Raw genomic sequence first — 22,458 nt, forward strand, 5'->3', positions numbered from 1 at the left:
AGAAGAGCCCCAGAGCAGCCTCCTGAGGCACGGGCAGGGCAGGCTGTTTTCATCTGGAGGGTGGGGGCGGGGGATGCCCCGGCCCCCACTGGGAGCACCCTATGGGCATGGGACTTCATTTATCCACCTGGAGAAACCTCAAGAGCAAAATATTGAGAGCAAGCCAAGTGCTGGCAGCCTGGGACCATTTACATACAGTGTAAAAGCCTGTAGGGGAGCCAAGGAGGGACCACAGTGGGGCCCCTGGGTACCTGGGCATTTTAAACATGGCAGGAGTGTTTTCTCTGAGCTGGGCAGTGGGCCCAAGGGGGCTCATCAGGTGAGTCTCTATTCTCTTGGGCCACCTGACACCTTTTGTAATGCACAAAAAAGGGGCAATAATTAACCAAAGAAAACAGGGTTGAATTGATTTACTAATGTTAGAAAGAGCACATGAAGGAGGTAGCTTTTGGGGTGCTGGTGATGTTTGTCTTGATCTGGTGCTTGTTAGAGGGGTGTCTGCTTTATCCTCATTGATTACACTAAACATGGAGGTCTGAAACACTTTTCTATGCACGTCATATTTCACACTCCTGTGCAGGAAACACCAGTGATAGCAATTCTGACAGCTGGAAGCTTCATCTACACATGCATGTGTTCTCGCTCTCTCTCTCTCTCTCTCTCTCTCTCTCTCTCTCTCTCACACACACACACACACACACACACACACACACACACACACCCCAAGGCTGTAACGGCTACTGTAATCAGAGCAGCAGTCCTCCTTGGACCTTGTAGCTCTTGGCCTGCTTCCTGCAGGGAAGACAAAGGCCTGGACACAGCTGGCCCCAGAGCCCTCCGCCTCGGTTACAACCCAGGTCTCCCCACACCCCAGCGCTCTCAGGGCGTGCATGAATCCCATTCCCCAGGGGCCCATTATGGCCACGGAACACACCCATCTATAGCCCCTGCCCCGGCCTGCCCTGGGGCACCACAGCTGGTTACACAGAGTGGAAGGAGTTACTTAGGATTTAGTAAAGCGTCCCCATGGCAGGGACAGCCCCTCGCTGGCTCCTGTGTACCCTGTGCTGGAGACACAGGATGGCAGTGAGGCCAGCGATGAAGCGTTGTGTGCGGGCAGCAGGCTTAGTGCAGGACAAGGCCGTGAGCAGGGGCTCTAACGCCCCCACACTGCAGAGAGGAAGGTGAGGCTCAGAGACGGGAGGTGCTGGCCCGAGGTCACGAGGGGAATCAGTGCCAGGATTCCACGGCAGGGCTAGCCCGGGACAAAGTCCACTCACTTAACCATGTTCATTCTCGCATTCATTCACACACTCGACAGTTCTTTATTATGCACTCAATGTGTGCCAGGCACCGTGTTAGACACTGGGGACATGGGAGTGAAGAAGACAGTCCCTACTTGGAGCTGACATTCCAGTGGGGGAGATAAGACGATAAACAAGTAAACAAAAAAGTACCAGTAGGAGAGGGGACAGAGAGTACAGTCAGGGAGGTCTGAGGCGGTGGCACGTGAGCAATCGCAGAGGGAAGTGAGGGAGCCATGTGGGGGATCGAGGGAAGAGCGCTGAGGGTAGAGGAAACAGCCACTGCAAAAGCCGGAGGACTGGAGCCCTCCTGGTTCATTCCAGGATACGCACAGAAGCCAGCGTGGCAGGGAGGGAAGGGGCAGGAGCACAGCTGAGGTCAAAGAGACCTACACTGAGTGCAGACCAGCCGCTCTGGAGCACACATCCCGCTCCATGCCCTGTACTGCAGGGCCAGTCGCTAAGAACTGACCACAGCCCTCCCAGGGAGGTACAGTCCTATCACGTTATGGAGGAGGAAGCCGGCAGGGGATGGGAAAGCTTCCCAGGGTGGCCCAGCTGGCCAAGGGCAGGGCCAGGGCAGGAGTCCAACTCTGGCCCTAAAGCTTAACCACCAGGCCAGGCTGAAGGGAGCAGAGTTGAAGGTGGGGGTGGGGGTGGGGTGGGGTCAGGAATGGCTCTCAGCGGGGGCCCTACAATCCTAGCAAAGCGAGGCTCACAAAGCTGTGCGTTTATGGCAATGGCTCACTGGAAGCTGGGGGCGAACGCTCAGCCCTCTGCTCCCAGTAGTTCCTGAACTTCAGTCTTTCAGGTCCCCCCTGCCCCACTCTGCTGTATCCGGGTACCAGCCCTACTCGGAGCAACTGAAGAATTGTTTTTAATCTACTCACTTTTGTTAAAACATAATTAAATGTATTTCCAAAGTCAGCCCAACACTACCGTTGACCTGGTGCTCATAGACAGCGCCACCAACAAAAGAAAGAGAACCAACAGCACTGAGCCACCAGACCTAAGCCCCAACTTCCAGGAAGTACAGGGGACAGAGGAACACATTAGACGACACCACTAGATATACCAGCCAGATCTAGACTGGAAAACTCTAGAGGACAAAACCCCGGGTCTCTGATAGAGAAACAACCCAGACCACAAACACACGGTAGACCCAAAGGAGGAAAGCTCATGGACTAGGGAAGATGTCAGGGGCCTGCAACCAAATGCGAAACGCAGACCTGACTGCACTGCACATCCAAGAGCCCAACTGGAAAACGGATGACAGGCAACTGGGGAACTGTGAGGATAGGAAGGCATTACTGTGTCTTTCTTCCTGTGACAATGGTATTACAGCTATTTGTTTTTAAAGATTCCTTCTCTCTTATAGAAGGAAAATCTGAAATATTTATAGCTAAAGTATGTGACATTTTTGAATTGCTTCAAAATAATCTGGGAGGTGGAGGTGGGGTGCAGATGAAAAAGCTTGGTCACGACAGGTAACTACTGAAGCCAGCAGTGGGAAGGCGGGGAGGGCGTTACACCATCCTTCTGAGTATATGTGAATATTTCCGTAATACAAAGGTTTTAAACATTTTGCACAAGGAAATTGTGACTTAGTCATCATAGCAAAGAATTATGGATCGGTGTCCTGCCTGAATCTTAACTACGAAATCCCAACATGTCCCCTGCCTCCAGTAACTGTGCAGTAATCAGCAACAGTCACCACAAGGACAGTCGTGGCAGCCCTCCGCTGCGCCTCACACACACAGCTGCCTCCCTCACCCACCCAGCTACCCTGGGGGGCAGCAAGACGCCTCCTACTCCAGGCGGAACCAACGCAGAGCTCTCTGGGGCTCCGGGCCTGGCCAGAGGGTCCCAGAGGAAGCTCTGCTGGAACCAGGAGGGGCCCAGGGAGAAGCTGGGGGCCCGAGCCCTTGGCTGGGCATGGGAGCACTGGGCTCTCCCTCATTCCCATCAGGTAAGACTCCTGCAATGCAATGACCACATCTTCGCATAAACCTTTGCTGAAATTAAACCATTGGCCACTCCTGAAATGGTAATGGCAACAGATGACAATACCAGATTTTTGGACCCACGGAGGGGGCGTGGGGTTCACAGGATGTGTCAGGGTCCACCCACCTGAACAGTCATCCCGCAAGGTTGCAAGGCCGGCCCCAGGACTCCTGACCTCAGTGGGACGGGGGCCCTCCCCCCACTGCAGGTGGCAGGAGCTGTGAGGGAGGCTGGTTGGCAGTGACATCAGCATCCTTCCTGTCCTTGTCCTGGGCCTGTAGAAACCATCTCCTTTCTGTGCCTTCAGCAGGATCCTGGCTCTAAACAGGGAAGTCTGGGAAGCTTTTGTGGGGGGGTGGGGAGAAGGGAAGCAGAAAAGAGGCGGGAAAGGTGGCAAGGGTGTGTATGTGGTAAGACGGGGGAGAGATGCTGCTGCCCAGAAGGGGGAAGGCAGGACAATGACAGCACGCACGCACGCGCGGCCAGGCACGGAGGCGCGCTCTCTGGGCCTCAGGTGCTCGTCTGTAACATGGGCGGAATAGTCGTATCTTCCCATAGTGTGGCTGAGGGTGACATGACTTCATCACACCATGTCAGAAGCCTTATAAAGGGCCCCTTATAAAGGGCAAAAGCGAATACATGTTTGCTGTCCTTTCTGCAGGCCAGTGGCTCTCATCCCAGCTCAGTCACACTACAGTCACCCAGGAAGCTTTAAAACAAAACCCAATGCTCACGTCCCACAGCCAGAGATTCGGATTCAAAACGGTCTGGACTTGTGCCCCCGTATCAACATCCCACCAGATTACTTTAAGGTGCAGCCAGGGGTCAGCATGGGATTGGGGGTCGGGGGAGGCTGGACACAGTCCCAGGCCTGAGCCCCTGGAGCGGGGGTGGGTGTAAAACAAAACAGACTAATGAAGCATGCAGCCCAGGGGGAGGGGAGGGGAGGAGGGCAGGGTTAGTGCCCAGGAGGCCCCTCTCTGCCGCCCACCCTCCCCCACCTTGGGACATGGGGAGTCTGGGGCCTGTTACGGAATGCAAGGAATGAAGCCAGGCCTGGCACGGCCATCTCCGGGTCCCCTCCCCCTTCACAATCTTCCAGGCGCCCATCCTCAGTCAGGTCTAGTCCAGCCAGCCCCCTTCCCTGGGAAGAACTCGGCCACCGCACGCACCGTCCTCCCAGCCTGAACGCTTACTCCCAGCCTCACCGGGGAGCGCCAGTCCTGAACCACTTCTCTTGGTTCCCCCGCAATTCAAAAGGTGGACCACAGGGCCCAGCCCAGGCACCCCCTTCAGGATGCACTTATCAGCGGTGGAATGAGTTACCCTGACAGCAGGCAAGGGGCGGGCAGAGCTTATCACCTGCTCTGGACCTGCTCCCGCTGGGGGGGGCAGCCTGAGAAGGCTTCCCAGAGGTGGTGACCTTCAGGCCAAGACCCAAAGAACAAATGAAGTGAGAGCACTAAACAAAGGCCAGCCAGACTGAAGTGCAGCCAGCAAGCAGAAAGGGGCAGGGCCTTGGGGACCCAGGGAGGGCCTGGATCCTGGCCTCCACCTGGGCAGCAGGAGCCATGGGAGGATTAGAAGCGGGAAGGGACCCGCTCTAAGCTCAACTGCACCTGCTGCCTCCAGCTCCTCTCTCACAGGCTCTGAGAAGCCCAGCTGGCCCACTGCAGGGTGCCAGGGTATCCTCAGCCCTGCCACCCCCGCGGGGTAGAGCTGGGCCCTGAATCCTTCCGCCACGCTGTGAGGAGACCCCAGCAGAGCTGTTTCCCGCATCCCTGAGCCTATTCCCCAATAATTAAACCGTAAGCTGATTAGTCAAGGAAAACCTTTAATTAGCCCTTGAAATCATTCAGGAAAATTACAACCTCCTCTGTGGGCGCCCTGCCCGCCCTCTGCCAGGGCCCAGGGGTGGTGCCAGGGGAAGCAGGGGAGGGAGAGGTGGACGCAGCTGATGCTGTGGGAGCCTTGTCTAGCGCAGCCCAACCTAGGAAGCGAGGCGCCCCCTCCCATGTCACAAAGCACCTCGGAATAAGTCCAACAAGAGGTGGGCAAGGACTGCACTGGAAAACTATGACACTTTTCTGACATCAGAAAAGACATAAATCTGAGAGACAGACTACGCTCATGGACTGGAAGACTTGATGTCATGTCTGTGTATGTGACAGATGTTTGTCTAGTATTTAAACAAAATTACAAAAAGCCAAGAATGGCCAAGATTCTCTAGAAGAAGAACAAGTGGGAGAGCTCGGTCTCCCAAGATCAAGACTTATAACTATAGAAATGAGGCCAGTGCAGTATCGCTGCGGGAATCGACAAACAGCAAGGGAAAAGAAGAGAGCTTCCAGAAACAGACCCACTTACGCAGAGACGTGATTTATGATCAGGACGGCAGTGGAGAAAAGGTGATCTGTTTTTAATAAACAGGGATCCAGGTGGAAAATGTAAAGCTGGAGGCCTACCTCCCCGACACACACACCCTAATTCCAGAATGCAGACAGAATAAATGTGAAAAGCAGAACCATAAAACTATAAAGGAATGAGTGACACATGTGACTACATGAAAATTAAGCACTTTTGTTGATCAAACGACAATTAAAAAAAAGTAAAAAGGCAAGCTGCAGACTGGGAAAAGATAGTGTAACATCTTAGAAACAAAGGTTCTCCTCTAGAATCTAGGAGTTAACTCAAAGAAATAAAAAGAAACACGCAGACAGCCCAAGGGAAAAACAGGCCCGACGTGAGTGGACACTTCACAGAAGAGGAGCTGCAGATGCCTGAGGAGCGCGTGGAGAGCCGCTCCACCTGACTGAACACCAGGGAAATGCAGATTAGCACCAGGAAGAGATGCCACCACATCTGCTCAGCACCAGCTGGCAGGACGGGCCAGGCACACATCACTGGTGTCACCCTCACCCTCCTCCTCTGGGAACCGGGTCAGATGGTCGTAGCCACCTCCTGGGATTCCAGGAAGGATCGGGCAGAAGCATGGCAGTGCCGTGCGGGGCACTGGGCCTGGCATGCACAGACCCTCAGTTAGTTTTCCCTGTTAATCAGCCTAAGGAATAGGACTCCCCAGGCCCAAGGTTGTTTCAGGCCTTCTCCAGGACACCCAGAGTAGCCTCAGTTCTAGAGGAAGAAACTGAGCCATGGAGAGCCCGCGTGGCTGTCAAGACTCAGATCCAACCACCAGGAGAACGGGCACTGATGCCAGTCTTTCAACTCCGCCAGTGGCCCCGCCGCTCCCGCCTGGACCTCTCAAGGCAGCTCCCTCGGCCTGGGTGTCCGTACTCTCCTCCTCCCTGAGCTAACTCTGGTTCATTCTGCAAGTGCCATTTCCTCCCCGGGAAGCCTGCCCTGTACTCCTCACCCAGGGTGGATCCCCCATCCTACGTTCTGGCAATAACACTCACCACTTACTACAGCTCATTCATTCATTCATTCATTCATTCATTCATTCAATCAGTCAGTCAGTCAGTCAGTCAATCCACCAGTGTTTACTGAGCAACTACTACACATCATGCTCCAATGACACAATGAAGGGACACAGTAAGCAACCTCCCACGAAGCTAAGTTGGGGGAAGGTGGGGACAAGTAACTAACAGACCCACAAATCATAATGTGACATAAGTAGCGATGATGAGTGCTACAAAGAAAGTCAAGCAGGGGAAGGTGGGGAGAGAGAGGGACAGGTTACAGCGGGAGCAGCATGAACAAAGGACCTGAGGCAGGACCCAGCCTGGACTTATCCAGGAATGGTAGGGCAAGAGAGGCAAGAAAGCGAGCAGGACAGCTGGCCAAGATCTCATGGGGCTTTGGAGGCTTTTCCAGAGAGAGGTGAAGCCACAGGAAGGTCCCCAGCAGGAAGGGTGGTGATCTGACCCAGACTCCCTCTGGCTTCGTGTGGGGGCCGTGCTGGAGGGGGAGTGGGAGGCCACGGCAGTAGTCCAGGCTGGAGATGAGGGTGGTTTGAACTGAGGGTGATGATGAAAAGGGGTGAGAGGCACCAGGTTCTATTCTGAAGATAGAGCAACAGGCTGTCCTGACCGCGTGGAAGAGGACGAGAGGAGTCAGGATGACACCAGGTCCTTGGCTCAGTCAGGAGGATGGATGGGATGTCCACTAATGAGACAGGGTCACTGGGGGATGACGGGGGCGAAAACACCTGCCTCTGTGCCACTCTCTGGTCAAGGTCTGTGTCCCCTGCCAGACTGAGCTCAGTGAGGGAGCCTGCTGTGCTCACCTCTGGGTCCTGTGGCCCCAGCATAGGGTTTATCAAGGAATAAGCACTTGACTCCTATTGGGAGGATGGGTAAGAGCTGGCATGGATGGAACACGGGGAGGAGAAACTAACGCGAGGGACTCATCTCAATGGTAACCAGCACGCCCGTGTGACTTTTGCAGAACAGAACACCGTTAAACAGGTCAATGAAACAGTTTGACAGACCAAGTGTTGGTGAGCAGGTGGTGCAGCTGCTGGGCGTGTACACAGGGGCAACCACTCTGGAAAGCTGCGTGGTGGGGCCACTACAGGTGACGAGACCCCACCCTCTGACCCGAGGAATGCAATGCCCCCTGCACACATTCCCTGCAGAAATGCGTGCACACACGCCCAGGGGGCATGTCCAAAGAGGACGTCCACACCTGCACAGCAGGAGACAAAAGTAAGTTATGGTCTGTTCACCCCCTAGCACACTACACAGCAGTGCAGGTGAGTGAATGGCTGAGCACGCGCGACATGCGGGCGGACCTCACAGACGGAGGATAAAAGAAAGCAGACGCAAACGAGGCCATCGGAGGATCCCATTTATGGGAAGCTCAAAACGGGCAAGGTGGCATTTTAAGGGCTGCACTCCTGGTAAGAACTACCAGGAAAAGCAGGGACATGGTGACCTTCAAGTTCAGGGGCGTGATCACTATTGAGGTTGTGAACAACAGGGTGATGGGGGCTTCCAGGACGCTGCGTTCTGTCTTCACCTTGGTGTGGTGACGTGTCTGTTCACCTTCTCATTGTCTCAAACTGATATGTGCGTTTACGTATCTCTCTCTCTCTCTATGTATGTATATATATACATATATATATATATATATGGTCTGACAATTAAGTTTGCAAACTTGTTGGAACGATGTTGCTAACCTTTTTTGATATCAGAGGGGTTATTTGTACCAACTGAACAGTTAACCAAGTTTACTATTTGGAAGTGCTGAAAAGGCTGCGTGAAAAAGTTAGACGACCTTAACTTTTTGCCAACAATTCATGGCTCTTGCATCACAACAATGCACCAGCTCACACGGCACTGTCTGTGAGGGAGTTTTAAGCCAGTAAACAAATAACTGTATCGGAACACCCTCCCTACTCACCTGATCTGGCCCCCAATGACTTCTTTCTTTACCCAAAGATAAAGGAAATATTGAAAGGAAGACATTTTGATGACATTCAGGACAGCAAAGGTAATACGACGACAGCTCTGATGGCCATTCCAGAAAAAGAGTTCCAAAATTGCTTTGAAGGGTGGATTAGGTGCTGGTATCATTCATAGCTTCCCAAGGGGAGTACCTGGAAGGTGACCGTAATGATATTCCGCAATGACATATGTAGTACTTTTTCTAGTATGAGTTTGCAAACCTATTAATAATTGTCCGACCTCATGTGTGTGTGTGTATGTATATGTATATGTGTGTATATAGGTATATATATGTGTGTATATATATATATGTACATATACACACACAGTGTATCAGAATCAAGTAACCTGGGCCAGACTGCTGTGGAAGTGTGGGGAAAGTGTGGGGGACAGTGTGGGGGAAGGAAGGATGGGGCTGAGGCCTCTGGGGGCAGCAGAGGAGTGGTTCCTAGGGAGAGAGGGGGCAGAACTCCCTCAGGGGCCTCACCTTAGGGACATATACAGAAGAGCCCTGCCCTCCCACAATGTCCTACTTTCTCCCCATTCCCAGCACTGCCGCAAAGGGGAGGACAGAGGGGAGAGGAGGGAGGGGAGGAGGCCCAGGACAGCAGGCCACTTCCCGTCGTCTGGGAGTGGCTGAAACCAGACTGGGGAAGCCAGCCGAAACCTCAGCACAATGCTGCTTTATCAGGAGTTTCCAGGCTGGGGCACCTGGGGGGAAGCAGGGAGGGCACCGGAGGGAGGCCCTATGTGGTGACCCTGCCTGGTGCTCCCGTCAAGGTGTTCCCCTCCAAAGCTCCGCTGCAGCCTGCCTGCAATGAGGACATGATAGAGGGGGAGACGAGAGCAAGCCTCCTAATCCCTCTGGCTTAGTGAAGGGGGTGGCAGAGGTGGCGTGCCATAGTGCTTGGAGCCAGACCGACAGAGAGCAGCCTGGGGCCAAATCCCAGTCCTGCTGGCTCTGTGATTGCAGGCAAGTCTCCCAGGTTCTCAATTTCCTCCCCTATGAAAAGGGGAATAATAGCAACACATCTTGGGGGTGCTGAGAACATCCAACAAGTTAATTCACAGAAAGCACTCAGAACACTGCCCGTTAATACTAATCAAACAGAGTAATACTCTAAGTACTAATACTACAGCTAACAGTCTTTGAGCACTTACTATACAATTTGCATGATGATTATGTTTTTATAACCTCAAGACAAGCCTATGAAGAAGTACCATTAACACCCCCATTTCACAGATGAGGATACCAAGACACAGAGAGATGAAGTGACTTGTCTGGGATCACACAGCCAGTGGCAAAGCTGGCTTCAGAGTCCGTGCCCTCCACCTCCGCTGTGTTAGACAGGATAAGAGCTCCAGATTGGAGCCAGGTAGACCTGGGCTTCGTTCCTGGATCTTCTACTTACTTGCTGTGGGGCTGCCAACCTGTGCCTCAGTTTCCCGTTGTCAGGGAAAGTAAAAATATCACGAATGGACAGCTCCCAGAAAAGGAAGCTCAGAGAGCTTTCAACACAAACATGTTCTACTTTACTCATATTAACACGAGAGCCGGGGCCGGCCCGGTGGCGAAGGCGGTTACAGCTCCGTGCTCCTAACTCAGAAGGCTGCCGGTTCGATTCCCACATGGGCCAGTGGGCTCTCAACCACAAGGTTGCCAGTTCAGTTCCTCGAGTCCCACAAGGGATGGTGGGCTGCGCCCCCTGCAACTATAAACGGCAACTGGACCAGGAGCTGAGCTGCACCCTTCATAGCTAAGACTGAAAGGACAACAACTTGACTTGGAAAAAAGCCCTGGAAGTACACACTGTTCCCCAATAAAGTCCTGTTCCCCTCCCGCCCCCCCCCCCAAAAAAAAAGAAACAGAGCCACAGTGATGACCATTTGGCACCTGGCACCTACCTGACTGGCAAAGGTCAAAGTGTCAGATGACACGTCCACACGGCCAGCATGTGAGGAAACCCTGGTGCCATCGGACAGTAGGATTGGGGGGTGTAAGTGGGCACACGCCCTCAGGCAGGCTGGAACAGCACCGGCAGAGCTACGGGGGCACATAGCTCAGACCCCCACCCACCTCCAGAGGTGAATCCACAGCTGTGCTCACAGGTGTGTGCAGCCCTGTTCTGAGGGAGAGAGCGGAAGGGCCTGCACAGTCATCTGCGAGGATGTGAGGGTGTGTGCTGCTACGGAACATGACACAGCCACAGCGAACACGAGGAAGCACTCTGTGTCCTGACACAGAACTTAAGAATGAAAAATGCAAGGGGGCAGAACAGAATACAAACATGGGAAGTCGGCTCGATTTAAAGTAAAAACAAAGGGGAGAGAACATGTGCAGGAACAAACATCACAAGAAAAAGAAGAAACTGGAAGGGGACCGCCAGCTGGAGGGGGAAAGACATGTCCTTGTCATCGTATACCCCTTTGTGCTGTGTGCAGTGATTGTTTAGGAGAATAGGTAACACATGCACACGGAGCAAAAATGGGCAAGTAAAAGGCAGGAAAAGAGAAATGAGGCTAATAGCACGTCCTCCTCAGGGTCTGTGGGAGGTGCCACCATGATGACGGCCACAAAGCACACATCAGGTGCCCGGTATGCCAGGAGCTGGGGTTAGTGCACCATCACTAGAGGCTGGAGCAGGCGAAGAGGAGGCTGTAGCCCAGAGGGGGACACTTACCACCCAGAAGGGGACACTTACCACGTAAGCACTTTACAGCCTGATCTCCTCCAATCCTCCCAACAGCCCATTTAACAGGTGACCAACAACATTCTCTTCCCAAGGGGCCCCCAGTTGGGGTGGGGGGGTGGGGAGGCGGTTAGGCTGAGGAACGTGTGTGGCTTGTATGGCCCTGGCAGGTAAGTTGCCATTGCCCAAGGTCGGCAGCAGATCACCTCACACCCTGGCAAAGGTCAGGGCAGAACCAAAGGGCCCGCCCCAGGAGACAGGCTGTAGTGAGTGGTGGTTTCGGTCACATCCGCCACAGCTGGCTCCTCTGAGACTTGGGAAAACTCCCTTTCTGACCCTCCTTCCCCCTACCCCCACCGCCAACCTTCCTGTGGGCCAAGGCAGCTAGCACACAATAAGCCCTAGCCCTACATGGGTGGCTGCGTCGGGAAGGTCCCATTTCCCTGGCTGACTTGGAAGGAGACTGCTTCCTGCTGGCAGCTTCTGTGGCCGCCCGGCTCCCGGGTCAGGTAATGGGAGAAACAGCTGCTGGGGACACCCCGAGAGGCGTCTGGCCAGGAAGTCTGCTTCACAGTGAGCCAGCAGGACAAGGAGCGGTGAGGCGGTGGACAAAAACGGGAAGGGGGTTGTGGGGGGCCTGAGGGAGGTAGGGACCCAGTGCCCAGAAACTACCCAGGTTGAACAGGCCCCCAAGGAGCTTCTATATATAGAGCGGCCTGGGTAAGAACCAACTGGACAGGAAATGGCCTTGTCTTATCAAAACCAATTCCAAATCACTGGAGGGCAACTGCAACAAACAGTGATTCTGGAGCCCAAAGCGTGGTGTTCAAGTCCCGCCTCTGCCTCCTGTATGCTGTGTGACCTTAGGCAAGTCATGTACTTCTCTGGGTCTCGGTTTCCTCTTCTCTAAAATGGGGATAACAGTTACGTACCTTGTATTATAGGCTGTGAAGATCAAATGAGTTAATGTGAGTGAAGTACGCACTCGTAATCTTGGTCAGCACACAGGACCCCCATCACTGCTACCCTCGTCCTACCACCCTCTGTGGACCATCACAGACATCTCCCCTCAGGTCCCCCTGCAGCTGCCCCTGATTTGTTCCCCACCTGGCAGCCTGAGCAATCTTTATGAAAGAAAACCAGACACTGCCTACACATAAAGTGAAATCTGCTCCTCCCCCCGCAGCCTAAAACCCTCTGCTGCATCTGTCACATCTCCCCGCTCCCTGACCTCATTTCCTACTCTGCCACACTGGCCTCCTTGATGGCACCCGACCATCCCAAACTCATTCGGCCCTCAGGGCCTTTGTACTTTCTGTACCCACTACCTGTCCCATTCTTTCTGGCTCCTTATTAGGCCTGGCTCACTCTCATCGAGCAGTTGTCTCCTTCTCCAGAAAGTCCTCACTGACTCCCCAGGGGGGACTGGCACCCTGTCTGGATTCCTACCATCCCTGTGCCTCCCCTCCCCCACCCTGATCACTCTGGACTGTTGGTAACCCCTGGGACCAATGGTCAGACACACAAGAGGGCAACAGGCTTTGCCCATCCCTTTCTAAGCATCACCTCCTTCTTGCCCGCCTCCTCCCGGAGGAGGTTCCATCAGTGTAGTTTCCTTTTCCAACTTTCAGCCCTGGGCGAAGTCCCCCAAGGAGAGTTGAGTCAAAGTTGCGGTCACTGTCCTGGATGCCCTAGAGGGCAAAGGTGTAAGCCCTCTGGTGCTTGGCAAGGGTCAGGCCCAACTAAGCCTGTCATGTGAACCATCTTCCCAACTGTCCCCCATCAGCATGGGGGGCCATGAAACCTACCATCTCATGGCTGAGTCAATCGTTTCATCAAAGGCCACAAACTTGCCCAAAGTAGATGAGGAAAGAAAGGAACCCTCAAGCCCTGTTGGGGAGCACATTGGTACAAGTGTTTAGGAGAGCAACTTGGAAGGTCCAGTCCAAGAAAGACTGGCCATAGTATACAAGGAAACACCTTCTGGAAGGTTCACTGAAACGCTGTTTGTTACAGTCGCAATAGGAAACCACCTGAAGAGTCACCAAAAGGTGAACAGACATCTCCTGTGTGGCACAATCACAAACAAATACACACTCAATAGCAAGGAAAACGAATGACCTGCCCTAGACTGACACCCATCCACACAGAAACATATTCAAAGCCTAATGCTGAGCGGACGCAGCAGGCTGTTTACCATGATTCCAGTTACATGATCTATAAAACTGTAACACAGGGGTGGTCAAGCCGGGCCAGCATGACAACCTCGTACTGATGCTGTCCCCCCAGGCCAAGTGAATCCGAGTCAGACTCTCCCTGGTAGGCCTGGGCAACAGCGCCTGTGCCAGCTCTCCAGGTGACTGCACTGTGCAGCAACGTGCGCCGGGACTGAGCTATTACTCTAGCGTTTGTGAACAGAGTCAGGGACAGCAAAAGTATGGAAGCCCGCAGAGGGACGCTGGACGCCAAATCCAGTAGAGAGGCTACCACTGGCAGGGGGGCTGGGAGGGGTGGGCCGAGGAGTGGGGCCTTTAACTGTATCCACCATGACTTCTGTCACAGGCCTGATGCTGGAGGCGTAGGTGTTTTATTACATTGAAGCTCAACTTCTTTCCCTAGTCTAAAATGTATCATAAGGAACAAGTTGGCAAGTAAGAAATCTCTTGCCCAAGGTCCCCTGGCTGGTAACTGACAGGGCAGGGACCTGAATGTGGGTCTTCAATGCCAAAGCCTCACCCTTCCTTCTCTGTGCAGAGTCCTGAGATGCTAAATGAGCTGGCACCGCAAGGGCCCGCGCCTCCCAAGGCTGCCTGGTGGGTGTGCTCACTCAGCAGCCCTGCCAGAGCCAGGGAGTGGGATGGCTGCCAGAGAAAGCCAGGAGGCAGGTGGAAAGCGGTCCCTCCACCATCTCTGAGGCCCTCCCCAGATAGCAGGAGCAGCATCAAGACTAGTGCATACACAGTATCTTCTGCATGTCAGGCCTCGGGCCAAGCGCTTTACACTGTGTATCGTCAAAGCGATTCTATGAGGTAGCCACTATCATTATGCCCATTTTGCAGAAGAGGAAACTGAGGCCCAGAAAAGTTAAGCCACCTGCCCAGTCACACAGCCTGTGAGTGATGGAGCAGGGTGTGAACCAGGCATCCTTGCTCCAACATCTGCTCTCTGTACTACTCACAGCTCCACAGACATAGGCCAGTACTTGTCTGCCTCTGCTCCACTGCCCTGCCCAGGCCAAGCACCCTAGGGATCTCACATAGGCGACACGTGGCCTACAAGCCCCCAACTCTGCATCTGTCCCCTGACGTCCACTCACATGCAGGCCTTTCCTTCTGCCTGGTTAGCCCTTTCCCATCCCTCCTACTCATCCTTTAGAGCTTGCCCACGGACACAGTTGCCAGCCCAGGTTGTGGGCCCAGGGTCTGGGCAGTCTTCTGGCTCTGAGAACATGTCCTTGCAGGCTACGTCCCCGCTGGTAGAGATGCAGCTATGTGTCACCAGTCTGGGTCCCGTATGCTCCCACCAAGGGGCCCTGAGAGCCCCCAGAGGCCAGGGGCTCTGTGTGTCTTGTCCACTGCTGCAGTCCCAGCACCCGGCGCAGTGCCCAACATACAACCCACCAGCCAGGCAGTGTGGGGACTCAGGGGGGGGAACAACATGGGGAAATTACTGCTCCAACGAGGGGCCCACATTCTCATGGGGGAAGCAGACAACAGCAATAAAAGGACAAAGTGAGGGCTGTGGAGAACACAACTGTGAGAGAAAGAGTGTCTGAGGGCAGGGAGAGCTGGGTGGTCCAGGTTGGGCTGTGAGTGACACTGAGTGGGAGGGGGCAGGGTGGGGAAAGGATTCCAGGCACAGTGAACAGCAAGGTCAAAGACCTGAAGGGAAGCATAAGCTTACAGAGTTGAAGAGCAGCAAAGAGGCCCGTATGGTTGGACGGAGGCAAAGGGATGAGGAGAGCAGAAGGAAATGCGGTGCGAGCTATTGAGGACCGTGATGAGAGCCTGGGGTTTTACGTCCAGAGAACACCCAACTTTGTACAGGGCACCACCCAAGGCCTCCCTCCTCAGCCAGAAGCGCAGCAGACTCACTTGGACTCATCCACACACAAACATGGGATGGCCCATGGGAACCTCTCCTCCCAGATCACACCCTTCCATGGGGGCCAAACAGACAATCTGTTCCCGGTCAGGGAGTGGCCCGGCCTTGCCCAGCCCCTGCTTCCAGAAGCAGACCTTCACACGACGAGGGCTAGGAGCTCTGGAGTTGAGATGCAGTTTGGAATCTGCCTCTGTCACTTAGCAGAAGCTCTGTGAGCCTTACTTTGTTGTCTGAAAGGGGGTCTGTGTAGTCCCCACTTCACAAGATTGTAGTATAAGAAGACACACAGGGCAATGAGCACAGTATTTGCTCTCGTTAACTGTTAACCGATTCTGTCATTATCGGAGAGGCAGTAGAGTACAGACCTCTGGGCCCAACTCCAGAGTTCGAATCCCAGCTAGACAACTCCCTCATCAGATGACCCCCAAGTCCCTTAACCTCTTAATAATGGCAGCAACCACACAAGGTTGTAGTAAAAATTCAACATGTAAAGCGTTTAGAACAGGGCATGACACAGTAGTAAGTGGTTTATCAGTGTTTGCTATTATTTTCATTATTTGTGGGAGGGGAGCGCCCCTTCCCCCACCGGGTAGCACTTTTGACCTCTCTCTTGAATGTCCTGCCCCTCCTCCCAGCAATATGTCCCAGTTGGGTTTTAACTTTTGACCCTTTGGAACATCATCTGTCCCTCCGTCAGATTCTGATCTTTGCGCCCTTTGGCCACGTCCCACCTTGGATCCCACAAGAGGCCCCCCCAACCTAAATCTCATTCATCTGCTCCGCTGGCTGCTGCCTTAACCGTCCAACCCAACACGTCCCTGATTGTGACCTCTGACCATGGGAGGTGCACCCTTCCCTCAAATTATTAATTTTGATTCCCCTTTTCGGACACTCTCTTCGACCACCCCCACCCCCGAAAGCGCCCCCACTTCAAATTTCGAACTTGGCGCTCCCCTTGGCCACGCCCCCTTTGCCAATTTGACCTCTGACCTCTAAACCTACCTTCCCCTCAGCGTTGACCCCCACCCCCGACGCGACCCTTCCCACCAAAATGAACTTTGACCTCCAGCGGCCCCGCCCCCTACTTGCGTAAACGCTTTCCCACCGCCATCGCCTGGCCCACCCCAATCCCCCGGCCAGACCGCTTATCATACCGGCTCGGCGCCGCAGTCGCTCGCGGCCTAGCTGCTTGGCCCGAAACTCTGCACCTTCACGCCGCCCTCAGTTCTCTTGCGCTGCCGCCACCGCGGCCACTGCCGCCGCCATGTTGAAACCCCAACGAACATCCGGGGCTTTCCCCCTTCGCCGCCCACCAGTCCCCATAGCAACGGGGCTGACCGGGCTGGGGGCAGGGCCCGTTCAGGGGAGGAGCTGGACGCCTGGCAGCGTCCGCTCCAGCCTCTGATTGGTGCAGATTGTCCAATCGAGTCCTTCGGGCAGAAAATGCCAAGCGGGGATTGGGAAATTTGGAAAGGTAAGGGGGAGACTGGCTCCCATCCCATTCAGGTCCTTAAAGGGGAAACAACTATTCTCCTGTAACAGTTTTTCCCACCTTCTCCCGAAAGGAATTACGGGGTGGAAGGTGGTAGTGGGCAATAATGGCCAGAAACAGTTCTTAAGCACTGTCCAAGTGTCAGACGCACGTCCAACTGCTTACTCACTATAACTCAATTGTACACCCTTTTTACAGGAAAAAAAACTGAGGCTCAGAAAGGCGAACTAGCTGGTTTGGGATCACAGCACAAATAGTGTTTTGGACGATGGTCTGTCAGCCTGTTTGAATCCGGCAACTTAACCTCGAACCAAGACACTATTTGATCGTAATCGTTTTTGTAAGATTTTTAAAAAGCAATTTGTAAAATATATATATGGGGGCGAAAAAAACCCCAACACATCGAAAACGATAAACTAAACTCGAATAACCTCTTCTATGATTTCATTCACAGGGCTCCAGCCACCTTGCTCTTCCAGATAAATATCAGGTGCTCTCCCACTTCAAGGTCTTTGCACTGACTGTTCGCTCTGTCCCCTAAGTATCTTATGGCTCCTTCCCTCCCCTCCTTTAGGATTTTACTAAAATGTCACCTTATCAGTAGGACTGTTCCTGCCCACCCTAACTAAAGCAGCAAACATCATTCTTGCATGTTACTAAACCCCTCACCTTGTCTGCTTTTCCTTATTTTTTGTTGCTCAAATCACTCCTAACATCCTAGATAATTAGCGATTTGTAGTTACTGTTTTTTGGTTGTCTCCCCTGTTGGAATGTTAGCTCTATGACAGCATGGATTTTTGTGTTTTGTTCTTGTACATGTCCAGTCGCCCTGGCACCATTGGCATAAAGATGCTTAATTTTTTGAATGGATGGTTGGATGGGTCGCAGTTCCACCTCCTCAGAGATATTCTTATGTTTAGTGCGTTTCCTCTGCCCCAGCACAGTGCCTAGCACATAGTAGGCATTTAATTAATGTGTGCAGAAATAGTGAATGATTGCATTATGAGTCATTTTTTCTGTACATTTACCTTTTTTTTCTTTATTGGGGTTACAATTGTTAGTAAAATTACATAGATTTCGGGTGTAAAATTCTGTATTACATCATCTATAAATCCCATTGTGTGTTCACCACCCAGAGTTAGTTCTCCTTCCATCACCATATTATTTGGTACATTTACCTTTCTAAAACAGAATTGGAAACTCATTTATAAAGAAATTGGTGTATTTTAAAAACAAGATTATAAATATCACCGGTATATTTCCATGTCATTAAGTATTCTTCAAGACCATTAGTTCTAATGGCTTCATAAGATGCCATTCTGTCAATGAACTCTAATTTGTTTAACCACTCTTTCTTGTTGAACATCTAAGCTGTGATAAATATTTTGCTATTATAAATAATCTCCCCCCCCAAAAAAAAAAGTCTAAGGAGCTAAATATTTGTGCACATCACTAATTGTTTCCTTTGACTAGATTACCACAAAAGGAACTGCTGAGTCAAAGGAAATGTACGTTTTTTAAGATTTAACAACAGTAGCAGTTCCGATGTGCCCAGCATTTCTATGCACCATGCATGGTGCTAAGCCGCGTAATTTTAACAACAGGGACTATAATTACCCCTGTTTCGCAGAGGAGGAAACTGAGGCTTAGAGAAGTTAATTTCACTGACCCAAAGTCACACACACTAAATGAGGCAGACCAGGGCTCTTCCCCACTTTGGCTCCCAGGCACTCGCTAACTGCCCTCTGCTGCCTCCCCACGGCCTGCGACACACATTGCCAAATTGTGCTACAGGCATCCAGTTCACACTCCCACTCACCAGCGTTCAGGGGGAATATGCCCTTTGAAGTATCCTTGTCAGCATTAAACATTCTTAGTTTTGCACTGTTTTGAAATCTTTACGCCTTACAGAGTCTCGGTTTTTAAAAAAAGCAAGGCTAGTAACTGACATGATGGTACTTTATTCAGGTCACAGTGAAGGGAAGCGGGCCAGGTGTAGCCTTTGCCTCTTCAATGCCCTGCACAAATTACAGGGTATTAGGCTCTAGAACCCATGTTAAAGGAAGCGCCCTTGTAACTTAGTTGGGATCTCAGTCAGAGAATAGACCCCTGAACAAGCCTGGTGACAGACCTGCTGCAACGGCTTCCTTAGGATAAGGGATCAGGCCCTCCTACTTTGGGGCCCTGGGAGACAAAAATCAGCCCCCAAAGAGCCTCCTACAAAGGGCTTCCTGGAGATGGTGGTGAGGCGATGACCCCCAAAGGATGGAAACGAGCAAGGAGGGTGAGAAGGATTGGCCTCATAAAAGTGATACATTTCAGTACATCAAAGGAAAAGATAAGTGGCAGGCTGCTGTAAGACGGAGTGGCAAGATGGCAGCAGTGGCAAGCCGGCAGCCCCTGCTTTTGCTGCTGCTTTTGCTTTGCCGCTGCTTTTGTTGGTGTGGTGAGAGCAACATCAGGTATTGCATTTTTAGAAAATATTGACCATAAATCTTTTTTCTTTAATTTTATTGGAGAATATAGGAGGACAGTGTGTTTCTCCAGGGCCCATCAGCTCCCAGTAGTTGTCCTTCAATCTAGTTGTGGAGGGTGCAGCTCAGCTCCAAGTCCAGTTGCCGTTTTCAATGTTAGTTGCAGGGGGCGCAGCCCACCATCCCATGCGGGAATTGAACCGATGACTTTGTTGTTGAGAGTTCGCACTCTAACCAGTTGAGCCACTGGCTGCCTCGGTATTGCTTTTTTTTTTTTTTTACAAATTAAAGGTTTGTGATAATCCTGCATGGAGCAAGTCTATCAGCGCCATTTTTCCAATAAGCTCGGATTGTGGAAAATCTTACGGCCCCTGAATATTTTGGCTTCTTCAGCCTATCGAAACTGTGCCAAGAATACCTGTCTTAGTTTTCTGTACTGTAACTGTCCACTTCACATTTTAGTCATATTAAAACTTCACTTGTTTCCTCTGCTTCCAGACTTATCACACCTGTCAGAAACCTGAAATGTGGTCATACTGTAACTATCAGTAGAGTGATCTCCTTGCTTCCAAATGTCCGGAAGCTACCAGTCAGAACTGTACCGTACTTCAGTTCATTCAAAGGCAAGAGAAAGACTGTGAAAGCTATCATCTGTATGTTTCTTCTGTTTCATTCTGGCCTCTGGATAAGGAGGAGGCTGGTTATAAGAAAAAAATTACGAAAAATGAAGACTGCAAGAAAAAGACACGAGGAAATTTGTGTTCTGCAATAAAACCCATAGTAAACCCTTGGATAAAATGACGTCTTTCTGGAAGAGGCAAAACTGGTATGCTGATGAGCTTTATCAGAAGTATCACGATAGAACAAACCTGAAAGTATAGATCAGAAGTTTTATGATTTCCCAGTTATTGAATATGTATCTTTGTGTATATCATGTCTGCAAAAATGAGTAAGTGTAAAACTTGATGTAAGTTGTACCAACTGATATGGAAACATACAGTACCAACATTAAACTTACCAGAGTTTTAAAATTAAAGAAAAAAAATGAACGGCAAGCAAACTTTCTGTCCACCATATGTAAAGAACATTTACAAATCAATATAAAAGAAAAATAGGCAAAGGACATGAACAAAAATTAAAAATGCAAACAATGGATAAGAAAAATGGAGTTGGTAAAAATAAATTAATGAAATAGCCATTATTTTAGAAAGAAAGAAAGAAAGAAAGAAAGAAAGAAAGAAAGAAAGAAAGAAAGAAAGAAAGAAAGAAAGAAAGAAAGAAAGAGGCAAAATGGAGTCATTTTGCTAAGCCAAGTCACCAAACGATAACTTAATAACTAACCTAATTGCAGTTTCAGCCTCTCCCAGGAGTGGAATTTTAAACCAATCAGTCTGGAATTTCCTGATCCACACTAGTGAGGTAATTTGCCTGATAAGACCCCCCTGCCTTTCCCTAAGGAATGTGTCCTTGCCTGAAATAATCCACTCTTTCAACTTCTTAGTCCCACCCTCTTTCTACCCATAAAAATCGTCCATTGTGTACAACTCATTCGAGTGCCCTTCTGTTGCTAGATGGGATGCTGCCCAATTCATGAATTACTTAATAAAGCCAATTAGATCCTCAAATTTACTCGGTTGAATTTTGTTCTTGAACACTATTAAACAGATTTCCTTTTTTTTATTTTATCTCTTACAAAAATATTTGTTAAGCATTATAATCAGTGCTGATAAAAATACAAGATAACAGCCACTCTCATACCTCACTTGTAGAACTGTGATCTGGGGCAGGCAGGCTTTTGGCAACATCCATCGAAAGACTTAACAATGCTGTCTACCCTTTGATAAATCTACTTCTAGGAATTGTTCTTAAAGGAAGAGAAAGACATAGGCAAAGGTGTAAATGTGCAGCTATTCATCATTAGTGTTATTTTAGTAAGCATTTTTTTATCACCATTGTTTTTTAATATTGGTGTATCACACCGTACTTAACAATTCCCCTATCCTTGCACATTTAGGTTCCTCCTCAGTTTTTTCATTGCTCTCTATGCCAGACGCTCTCTAAACAATTTACTCACATGATCTTGTCTAATCCGCATCACTCATCTATAAGATGGGCTCCTTAGCCCCATTTAACAGATGAGGAAACAGGCATGGGAGTGGGGGAAGTGGAGCAAAGTTCCACCACTTCTAAGGAGGAGGTTGCTGAACTTTTAACCAGGAAGTCTGACTTCAAAGCTGATGCTCTTAAAGACTGCTCAAATTCATTCAACAAGTATATTCATTGAATGCCATCTGTGTGCCAAGCATGGTGAATAATGATAACTACAAACATTTATTTTCTATGTAACAGTATATTCTATATAGTATAAGTATTTTCTTCTTTTTTTAAAGACTGCTCCGTCATTTTTTTTTTTTTTTTTAAGATTTTATTGGGGAAGGGGAACAGGACTTTATTGGGGAACAGTGTGTACTTCCAGGCCTTTTTTCCAAGTCAAGTTGTTGTCCTTTCAGTCTTAGTTGTGGAGGGCGCAGCTCAGCTCCAGGTCCAGTTGCCATTGTTAGTTGCAGGGGGCACAGCCCACCATGCCTTGCGGGAGTCGAGGAATCCAACTGGCAACTTTGTGGTTGAGAGCCCACTGGCCCATGTGGGAATTGAACCGGCAGCCTTTAGAGTTAGGACTATGGAGCTCTAAACGCCAGAGCTACCGGGCCAGCCCTAGTATAAGTATTTTCTATATAGCAGGCCCTGTGATAAACACTTTCGTATTCTACCTCATTTAATCCCACAACAACCCTGTGCACTGTTATCCCTGTTCTACATATGTGTGAACTGAAGCACAGAGAGGTTAAGTAATTTCTCCAAAGTCACACAGGCACCCTGGCTTCAGGGTCTAGGCTCCTTGCCATTTTTCTTATTTTTCAGAGAACAAATGCTTGAGAGATAGATGATAAATACATGAACAAATAAATAATATGACATAAA

At 50.8% G+C, this 22,458-nt stretch overlaps 1 protein-coding gene and 1 pseudogene across 3 annotated transcripts in view; one reads left to right on the forward strand and one right to left on the reverse strand.

Moving 5' to 3' along the window:
* Window positions 1–16,830, reverse strand: part of PAK4 (p21 (RAC1) activated kinase 4) — a 44,893-nt gene extending 28,063 nt beyond the window's left edge. The window contains exon 1 of one of the 3 annotated variants that reach the window (XM_019751473.2): window positions 16,665–16,830. The gene's annotated coding sequence lies outside the window, so the exon portion shown is untranslated. Of the gene's footprint in view, window positions 1–8,672; window positions 8,818–10,621; window positions 10,847–16,664 lie in introns of those variants that run through there. The other 2 variants (XM_019751476.2, XM_074314352.1) reach the window with 2 other exon arrangements.
* A 2,954-nt stretch (window positions 16,831–19,784) lies between these two features.
* On the forward strand, window positions 19,785–20,357 carry LOC109458009 (large ribosomal subunit protein bL35m; annotated as a pseudogene).
* Window positions 20,358–22,458: the final 2,101 nt, after the last annotated feature.

This window comes from Rhinolophus sinicus, linkage group LG11, assembly GCF_036562045.2.
Source record: "Rhinolophus sinicus isolate RSC01 linkage group LG11, ASM3656204v1, whole genome shotgun sequence".
Lineage (NCBI taxonomy): Eukaryota > Metazoa > Chordata > Mammalia > Chiroptera > Rhinolophidae > Rhinolophus > Rhinolophus sinicus.